Consider the following 10,478-nt stretch of genomic DNA (forward strand, 5'->3'; position numbering starts at 1 on the left):
CTCATGCAATGTCCTTGTGCCCGAATTCAATGAAAAGAGTGTCTGCCCTCTCCAGATTCTCCCTTTGCCCCTGTCCTGTCCCTCAACAGCATCTTTTTCTTACCTCTAATTCTGACTCAGTCTATATTTGAAAAATTTAGCTCATAGTGGTGAAGCCCTGGTGACAACAGAAAAAGAATTAAATAAATGTTAGTAAAGTGTTTACAACAGCTTTCAACTTATAGCAGATAATATATAGAATATAAAGGCATAACTAAAACTGAGCCATAGCAGTAACAATTTTATCAGGCAAATATTTTTGTTTTGATCCTGAGAACTACATATTTTTCTTATATCTGATGGCATCTGTATGAATGTTGAGTCAGTTTGTATGCTCTTCTATCCAAGATAGTGTGGGAGACATCTCGTGGGTGGTGGATCAGTTTTTAAAACCACAGACATGCAGAAAAACACTTGCCTCATTTATTGAGAAACACTGGTAAGACATTTTATTTTCACCTCACTTTTCAGAGTATATTCTTCGTAGGTTGTGTAGAGATCACATGCTAAAATAAATCTATGTAACTTAAAGAATTCCCTGGGAAATCATTCTGTAAAGAAAAGTAGATTTTGTAAAGCAAACCAATATCCTTTTAAAGGACTTTCATAGGGAAATTGCATAGTGGTATGCAAAACACTCTCATGCCTAAAGTTGCAGTTTGGTCCCTAGAACCACCATTATTTTTGTTTATGTTTTTACTTGGACTTATTTTTCATTAAATGCCTCTGTTTTTTCTTTTTATTATTTATTTTATTTATGTATTTATTAAATAGAGACAGAGAAGTTGATGGGGAAGAGGCAGACGGAGAGGGAGAGAGAGAGACACTTGCAGTACTGACTCATTGCTCATAAAGCTTCCCCCTACAGGTGGGGACTGCTGATCTTTTTAAATAGCTTATTGGTGAGTCAGAAAAAAAAAAAGGTAAAATTCTTAGAATATAGAAAGCAGACAAGAGGCTGGGTGGTGGCGTACCTGGTTAAGTGCACACATTACAGTACACAAGGACCCAGGTTCAAGCCCCTGGTCCCCACCTGCACGGGGAAAACTTCTTAAGTTGTGAAGCAGGGCTACAGGTGTCTCTCTCCTTCTCTAAGTCCTCTTCTTCTCTCAATATCTTTCTATCTCTATCCAATAATTAATTAATTAAAAAATGAGAATTAATTAGAAAGCAGAGAATATCAGAGCCAGGCAATAATGCACTGGGTTGAGTGCAGACATTACCATGCACAAAGATCCAGGTTCAAGCCTTTGGTCTCCACCTGCAGGGTGGGAAGGGAAGCTTCATAAACAGAGAAGCAGTGCTACATGTGTCTCTTTATCTTTTTCCATCTCTGTCCCCATTCCCTCTCCATTTTTCTCTATCTCTATAAAAATAAGTAAATAAATAAAATTTAAAAGAAATAAAGCAGAAAAAAAAAAAAGGAAAGAAATCCAATACACCAGGGGAGCTCTAGACAAAATCCCAGCAGGAATGGACTCAGACTCTGAGAATAGGAGCTCCTGGAAAATCTGCCTATGCAATTCTCCTGTGCACCAGGGCTGGAGAGGCTAGGAGTTGTACAGGAGTTGACATTTGGGGAAAGAATCTGTGAAGCCTACTGTCAACCCAGAGCTCCAGGATCAATGCATCTTTCCACCACTTTCACCACTGGTAGATGGTCCCCACTGAGCTTCCTGTATCTTCTCACTGGGCTCCTCAGCTTTTCTGTTGCCAAGTTACCTGACATGGCCTGTGCAGATCTTCTGAGGAAACAGCAGAAGATAAGAAAGAAGGAAAGAAAGAAAGAAAGAAAGAAAGAAAGAAAGAAAGAAAGAAAGAAAGAAAGAAAGAAAGAAAGAAAGAGGAAGGAAGAAATAAACCAGTGCAACTATTGAGGATACTGTGATAAGCAGCTATCAAATGTGTGCTGTTTCAAATCACGTGCTCAACAGGCAGTACTAACTTTTACATGTATTTCAAGACTCTCTTGTTTCAGGGGTAATGTTCTCAACAGGATTTCAGAAGCATCTAATCTTTGGAAATGAGAATTGACTGTACAGTGTTCTGACTTATAGTCGATGGTTTATAGGAAAATCAAAGTTTTGCTGCAATGGTATTTGTGATAATGCCTGGTTTTTACTAGTCTTTTCTCAATGAGTGGGGCTTTAAAATTGTTTTCTAATATTTTATTTATTCTAATATTTATTGGATAAATAAACTGAGATGGAAAGGAGAGAGAGAGACACCTGCAGTCAGTTTCACCACTTGTGAGGCTTCCCACCTGCACGTGGGGACCAGGGGCGTGAACCCAGACCATTGCACATGACATTTCCACTCAACAGAGTGCAACATCAACCAGCTCCCTAAAAATTATTTTTAGGCTTACAATTTAATGCTTTAAAATATACCTAGAGATTTTCACAGACATTCCCATGGTTTATTTATCAACCAATAAAAAAAGAAAAAAGCAACAACAACAACAAAAAAACTCCTGTATTCTCAAAAATAATCCCTCAACCTTAGGTAACACACTTTCTCTGTGTATCTCTATACCCTGGAATGCTAAAAAAAATTTTTTTTTAATTTATTTCTTTATTGGGGAATTAATGTTTTACATTCAACAGCTAAAAATTATTTTTAATGAATGTTAGTAGCAATAGTAAGAGCAAGGTTTGTCCTCTCTGGCTCCATCATCAGTAAGTAATTTCAGGAATGTTAATAAAAAGATGGCACCTAGCAGAGGGTAGATAGCATAATGGTTATGCAAAGTGACTCATGCCTGAGGCTCCAAAGCCCCAGGTTCAATCCCCTGCACCACCATAAACCAAAGCTAAACAGTGCTCTGGTAAAAAAAAATAATAATAATAATAATAATAATTTTTTTTAAAGATGGTACCTTTTTTCATTCTTGAGAGAGTGGTAGCAGTCTTAAATTTAAAAAAAGATGACACTAGGCCCTCTGTGGGGATTGTATTGTTATGTGAAAAACTGAGGAATGTTATGCATGTACAAACTATTGTATTTACTGTCAAATGTAAAACATTAATCCCCCCAATAAATAAATTACAAAAAAAGAAGATGGGGGGTATAGAACAATGATTTAAAAAAGAAGAAGGAGAAGAAGAACAGTGCTTCTGTGCTTGTACACAGGAAAGTCATCACTTGAGTGGGGGTAGATAGCATAATGGTTATGCAAAGAGACTCTCATGCCTGAGGCTCTAAAGTCCCAGGTTCAATCCCCTGCACCACTATAAGCCAGAGCTGAGCAGTGCTCTAGTAAGAAAAGAAAGAAAGAAAGAAAGAAAGAAAGAAAGAAAGAAAGAAAGAAAGAGGAAAAAGTCATCTCTTTCAGAGCTGCATAAGATGAGAAGTCTTGTAGAAGTCAGGTTGGCATTTTGATTAAAAAAAAAGAAGAAACATGGGAGTCGGGCTGTAGCGCAGCGGGCTAAGCGCAGGTGGCGCAAAGCACAAAGACCGGCATAAGGATCCCGGTTCGAACCCCGGCTCCCCACCTGCAGGGGAGTCGCTTCACAGGTGGTGAAGCAGGTCTGCAGGTGTCTATCTTTCTCTCCTCTGCTCTGTCTTCCCCTCCCTCTCTCCATTTCTCTCTGTCCTATCCAACAACAACAACAATAATAACTACAACAATAAAACAACAAGGGCAATAAAAGGGAATAAATAAATAAAATAAATATTAAAAAAAAAAAAAAGAAGAAGAAGAAACATGAATAGTCTATCCAGCCTTAGGGATATATATATATATATCAGCTATGATTTGGAGTTCTTTTTCTGTCCTCTTCCATAAACAAAGTAACAGTCCAGTCAGTTTTTTTTTCCATTCTATCAAATACAAAGAAAGATTTTAAAAAAATGATCACAGGGAGTGGTGGATTCATTTTGTAGGCACCAAGCCCCAGCAGTAACCCTGATGGCAAAAACAAAACAAAACAAAACAAAAAAAAAAACTGAGCATCATATGTACCAAAATGGTGCTCTGGCTTCTTATCCAGCTATCTAATATAAAATAAAGAAAAACTATTGGGCCAGGTGGTTGTGGTGCACCTGGTTAAGCACACACATTACAGTGTACAAGGTCTCAGGTTCAAATCCCCTGGTCCCCACCTGCAGGGGGAAACCTTCAGGAGTGGTGAAACAGGGCTGCAGGTGTCTCTCTGTCTCTTTCCCCTCTCAAATTCTCTGTTTTTATCCAATAATATAAATCAATCAATCAATAATAAACTATTATTTTTAGATAATAAAAATAGTCATATAAACATCTCGGGCCCTTTAACTTGGACTCTTCCAGCTAATAATTCAAGCTATGTGCCAAAGAAATAATGTAACCACGATTAAACATTAACTACACAGCCTGGCTTAGTGACCTTTGGCTTGAGTCATATACAAAACCACTTTTCAGCGTGGAGGAGAGAGCATAATGGTTATGCAAACAGACTCTCATGCCTGAGGCTCCAAAGTCCCAGGATCAATCCTCCCACACCACCATAAGCCAGAGCTGAGCAGTGTTTTGGTGTTTTTCTGTGTGTGTCTCTCTCAAAAATAAAATAAAAATATTTAAAAAAAAAAACACTTTTCAGATAATCAGACTCAGACAATAACTCCTAGCTCCAATTTCAAATCTTTTTGGAATGTCTAAAACACTAAAGTGTGCTTTATTGCTTTCTTTCCCTTTTTTTTTTAAGTATTTCATTTACTTATGTATTTATTTAATAGCTAGAGTCCATGAGAAATTGAGAGAGGAGGAGACAGAGAGGGAGGAAGAGAAACACCTACAGTACTGGTCACTGCTTGCAAAGCTTCACCCCTGCAAGTGCAAACTAGGGATTTGAACCAGTGGCCTTGTGCAATTTGTATGTGCTACAATTAGCATGTATGTTCAGCCAGGTTCATCACCATCTGGCTGAACATACATGCTAAAAATACAAACAGGCAGCGATGGTGAGGGAAGAGAGAGAGGGAGAAAGAGAGAGAAAGTAAATAACACCCAAGCTTCCTTGAATATCATGGAAGCCAGGCTCAAACCTGGATCATTTAAATGGCAAAGCAGTACACTAATCAAGTGAGCTATTTTGTGGACCTAACACATTCCATTGTCTTAGGGTACCAAGAGCACATAGCAATTACTCTACTTCCCCACTATCCCTAGGACAAGCATGTAGGCAAATTACCTTCCTCCTCAATACACTAGGAAAGAGTCGCACTAGGAAAGAGTCTCATATTCTATTGTCATTTATTAGTAACACTTAGTGAAAATCCATTTTCTTCTCTTTCTTTGTAGTGAACATAAACTTCTTGTCGCTTCAATTAATTTTGTGTATGCTTACTTACCTCACAGACTGCCAGGAACTCCAGATTCACAAACAACAACTAAAACTGATGATCCCTACCTCCATCAATCAATCAATATAATTAAAAAAACAAGCAGAGATTATGGTGTACCACTTCAGTACATGCGATTCTGGGAATAGAGCCAGGAATCTCAAACATGAGAAAGACTGATGCTCTACCAGTTAAACTATTTCCCCAATGCCAAGATATAAGAATTTTTAGTGGATCATTTAAAATTATAATGAGCAACTGAGGGAAGGCTAAATTGATAGAGTGTTGAACTGGTGTGCCTGAAGCTGCCAGTTGGATGGTCCTGAACATAATATGTCCTTGAATGATACTCTGACTTCTTTTTCTCCTCTCATGTGAAACTCTCTCCTATGTATAAATGAAAAATAAGTCTTTGGGAAAAAATTGAAATTATAAAGATAGCCAGCAGTTGCAGTAAAAACAGAAATTGGAAAACAAACAAAAAAATAGAAAGAAAAAAAGAAAGAAAGGGAAAAAAAAACTTAGGCAGACAGAGAAGGGCAAAGGTCATTCCAGATAAGCCTTTAGGAAACTGGACCTATCCTCTCTGCCTTACATAAATTCAGGAGCCATAGCCAAACTGGAAGCCACCTCTGTACACTAACCTCTGAACACCCACACACTGTCCACAGGAGCAGGGACTCTGTACTCTGGGGCTACGGCAACTCTGGCCAAGGCCCTGAGACTAGACATGTCCCAGGGTGGAGAGAAATAACCAGAGTCAGTTGCCATGCAGTTGATCAGAAGAGGTCTGGTGGGAATATACACATATAACATCCCTAGCTAGGAGAGTGTCAAGTGTATATGCGCGTCCATCTCAAACTTCAATTAGTATTTATTTGTAAAACTTATACATTACATGACATTGTTCAGACAAATACAGGCCTCATGGTTTATATTAGTCAAAAGAATGTACCTTGTAGACAAATAACAAGCAAAACTTTTTTTTAAACTTTTTAAAAAATTTTTTTAAATTTATTTAGTTTATTTATTCCCTTTTGTTGCCCTTGTTGTTTTATTGTTGTAGTTATTATTGTTGTTGTCGTTGTTGGATAGGACAGAGAGAAATGGAGAAGAGGGGAAGACAGAGAGGAAGAGAGAAAGACAGACACCTGCAGACCTGCTTCACTGCCTGTGAAGCGACTCCCCTGCAGGTGGGGAGCCGGGGTTCGAACCGGGATCCTTATGCCCGTCCTTGTGCTTTGCGCCACCTGCGCTTAACCCGCTGCGCTACAGCCCGACTCCCACAAAACTTTTTTTTGCCTCCAGAGTTACTGCTGGGGCTCGGTGCCTGCATTGCTCCTGGAGGCTTTTTCCTTTTGTTGCCCTTGTTTATCATTGTTGTTGTTATTATTGTTATTGTCATTGGATAGGACAGAGAGAAATCATGAGAGGACAGGAAGACAGAGGGGAAAGACGGAAAGACACCTGCAGACCTGCTTCACTGCTTGTGAAGCGATCCCCCTGAAGGTGGGAAGCCAGAGGCTCGAACCAGGATCCTTACACCATGCCTTGAACTTAATGCCATGTGCGCTTAACCAGCTGTGCTACCACCCAGCCCCCCGCAAAACTTATTTTGTAAACAAAGATGCAAAGGTAACAATCAGTAGGATTTTTAATAACAACTATCAGGAAGTCTAGGATCAGAAAACTTCTTCAACACACCCTACTCTTCTCTTAGCGACTGTTTATTAACTTGTTTATTCCAATAAACTTTATAAAACCTTTGTAACTGCCTCATTCTCACTCCCTGATCCCTTGTGCATCACCAGCCAGAAGAAGGCAAAATATTTCTTCACTTTCTGTCTCCACTGAAGCAACCCCTCCTTTGGGAGGACTTCAGTTCCTTAGCCTGGGCCCAGAGCTACTCCTTAATGCTCCCAAAGCTGCCAGTGCTTCTCTGATCACACAGGACTGAAGTCATCTATTTACATGTTTGTGTGGATGCTCCTTGGGGTAGGGGCTAATTATACCATCAATTCCAGCACCATGTACACTTATTGCCCATTTGTTGAATAGATTGTATAAAAGCATGAATGAATGCAACTGCTTTTGTTTCTTTGTTTTGTTTGTTACCAGAGTTCTACTCAACTCTGGTTCAGAGTGGTTGTGGGGGGAAGGGAAGGTTGTTGCCTGGGATTTTCAGGCTTGAAAGTCTTTTTGCATAATAACCATTATGCTATCTCCCCACCACCACCACCACAATGCAATTGTTTTGCTGATATTTACATCCTAGAGACTTTGGAGCCTCAGGCATGAGAGTCTCATTCCCTAAACAGCCCTGTAACAGATTCCCATGAGAAGTCCTTCTGGCTTTATTGCACTGAACTTCTCTGTTCCAGTCTCTTGGAAACAGAGCTGGCAGTCAGCTGAAGTAAAGAACAAACACCTCATCACAGACCCCTGCAAGCAGCAACCCGGCTTTGACCTAGCACGTTATGACTGGGCTCTCCTCAATCGCTATCAAACAGGCCATGGCCGGTGTGCAGCTATGTTCCATCGCTGGGGAGCCAGAGACTACCCGAACTGCCCCTGCGGCTACAGACAGACTATGACCCACATAGTCAACGACTGCCACCTCTCCAGATTCAAAGGAGGTCTCGAAACTTTACATCAGGCTCAACCTGATGCTGTTGACTGGCTACGGAAGAAGGGCAAACGCTAGAAGAAGAAGAAGGGAAGGGGGGGAATAAGGAAGAGGGTGAGGAGGGGGAAGGGAGGAGGAGGGGGAAGAGGAGGAAGAGAGGGAAATCTATGGACTTTCAGGAGTCGCTTCACAAGCGGTAAAGCAGATCTGCATTTGTCTATATTTCTCTCCCCCTCTCTGTCTTCTCCTCTATTCATTTCTCTCTGTCCTATCCAACAACGTCGACAGCAATAACAATAATAACCACAACAATAATAAAACAACAAGGGCAACAAAAGGAAAAAAAAAAGAGAGCCTCCAGGACCAGTGGATTCATGGTGCAGGCACCGAGCCCCAGCAATAACCCTGGAGGCAAAAAAGAAAGAAAGAAAGAATTTGTAAACCACATTGGACCCCAAAGTTCCAGACATGAGTCTTTGGGTGATAGTTTATTTGAATATGAACCCTACATGGAAGACTTAAAGAGGATCACAGGAGAAAACCCACAAAGTTCCAAATTTAATCTCTGACACTGCATATGCTAGAGTACTGCATCCTCTCTCCTTCTCCCTCTCCCATAATTGATGAAGTAAATAAAATAAAATTTTGGCCAAGGAGATAGCATAATGATTATGCAAAAGACCTTCATGCCTAAGGACACACACGAAGCTTGTCAAGTGTCAGAAGCTGTAGGCAGTGGGCAGTAAGAATAAGCTAGAGATGTACACTCTAAGAGCTTGGGATCTACCTGTTTGGGTCCTTACTTAGACATCTTTGCATTTGATTTTCTTTTCTATTCCTTCTTCTTCTTCTAGCGTTTGCCCTTCTTCCGTAGCCAGTCAACAGCATCAGGTTGAGCCTGATGTAAAGTTTCGAGACCTCCTTTGAATCTGGAGAGGTGGCAGTCGTTGACTATGTGGGTCATAGTCTGTCTGTAGCCGCAGGGGCAGTTCGGGTAGTCTCTGGCTCCCCAGCGATGGGACATAGCTGCACACCGGCCATGGCCTGTTTGATAGCGATTGAGGAGAGCCCAGTCATAACGTGCTAGGTCAAAGCCGGGTTGCCGCTTGCAGGGGTCTGTGATGAGGTGTTTGTTCTTTACCTCAGCTGACTGCCAGCTCTGTTTCCAAGAGACTGGAACAGAGAAGTTCAGTGTAGGCGTAGGGGACCAGATTGGGTGACAAGACGTCAAGCGTTGAACAGGGTGGGCGAAGATATCCGCATATATTGGCAGGTCCGGTCAAGCGTAGACGTGGGAAATGAACTTAGATGATGCCGCATCCCGACGAATATCTGGCGGGGCGATGTTGCTAAGAACTGACAGCCATGGAACCGGGGTGGAACGGATGGTTCCTGAAATTATCCTCATGGAGGAATATAATTTGGAATCGACCAAGTGGACATGGAGGCTACGAAACCATACTGGGGCACAGTATTCTGCAGTGGAATAGCATAATGCCAGAGATGATGATCATAGTGTGGAAGCGCTCGCGCCCCATGAGAAGCTGGCCAGTCTTGCAATGATGTTATTCCTTGCGCCCACCTTTGCTGCAGTTTTTATGAGATGTTCATGAAATGACAGAGTGCGATCGAGAGTAACGCCAAGATAGACTGGCTGGGCTTCATGCTGGATTCTCGTATTGCCAAGTTGCACATTAAGCTCACGCGAGGCCGAGGCATGGTGTAGATGGAAAACAGATGATACCGTTTTTGCAGTGCAAGGAATTAGTCGCCATTTTTTACAGTAATCAGATATCAGAGACATGTCTTTCGTGAGTGTTTCCTCGAGGATGTCAAACTTGGATGCCTGAGTTGCACAGCAGATGTCATCTGCGTAGATGAACTTCCTTGAAGAAGTTTCTGGGAAGTCATTGATGTAAATATTAAATAGCGTAGGAGCCAGAACAGAGCCCTGGGGGAGGCCACTTGAGACAAGTCTCCATCTGCTAGACTTGTCACCCAGATGTACCCGGAATCTTCTGTTTTGGAGAAGAAACGATATAGTGTTGGCCACCCATGGAGGCAGGCATCTTGAGATCTTGACCAGGAGACCACGGTGCCCCCCCCCCTGCCCTGCAAGTTGATAGATCCCTCTCCCTTCCTCCCCTCCCCCTCCTCCCTTTCCCCTCCTCTCCTCCCCCTCCTCTCTAGACAAAGACCAAACCATCCCTATGTACCCTGCCATTTTCAAACCGTCTGTATGTACACCATCATTTTTCCTCTTTTTCCTTAGAAATGCTTTTGCTGCAGAGGGTAGATAGCATAATGGTTATGCAAACAGACTCTCATGCCTGAGGCTCCAAAGTCCCAGGTTCAATCCCCTGCACCACCATAAAACCAGAGCTGTGCAGTGCTCTGGTGTTTCTCTCTGTGTCTTTCTCTCTCTAAAAAATAAATAAATAAATAAATAAATAAATAAATGCTTTAGCTGTTTTTGCTTTTTTAAAGTTCCGTA

The sequence above is a fragment of the Erinaceus europaeus genome, chromosome 13 (genome assembly GCF_950295315.1).
Source record: "Erinaceus europaeus chromosome 13, mEriEur2.1, whole genome shotgun sequence".
In the NCBI taxonomy this organism is placed as follows: domain Eukaryota; kingdom Metazoa; phylum Chordata; class Mammalia; order Eulipotyphla; family Erinaceidae; genus Erinaceus; species Erinaceus europaeus.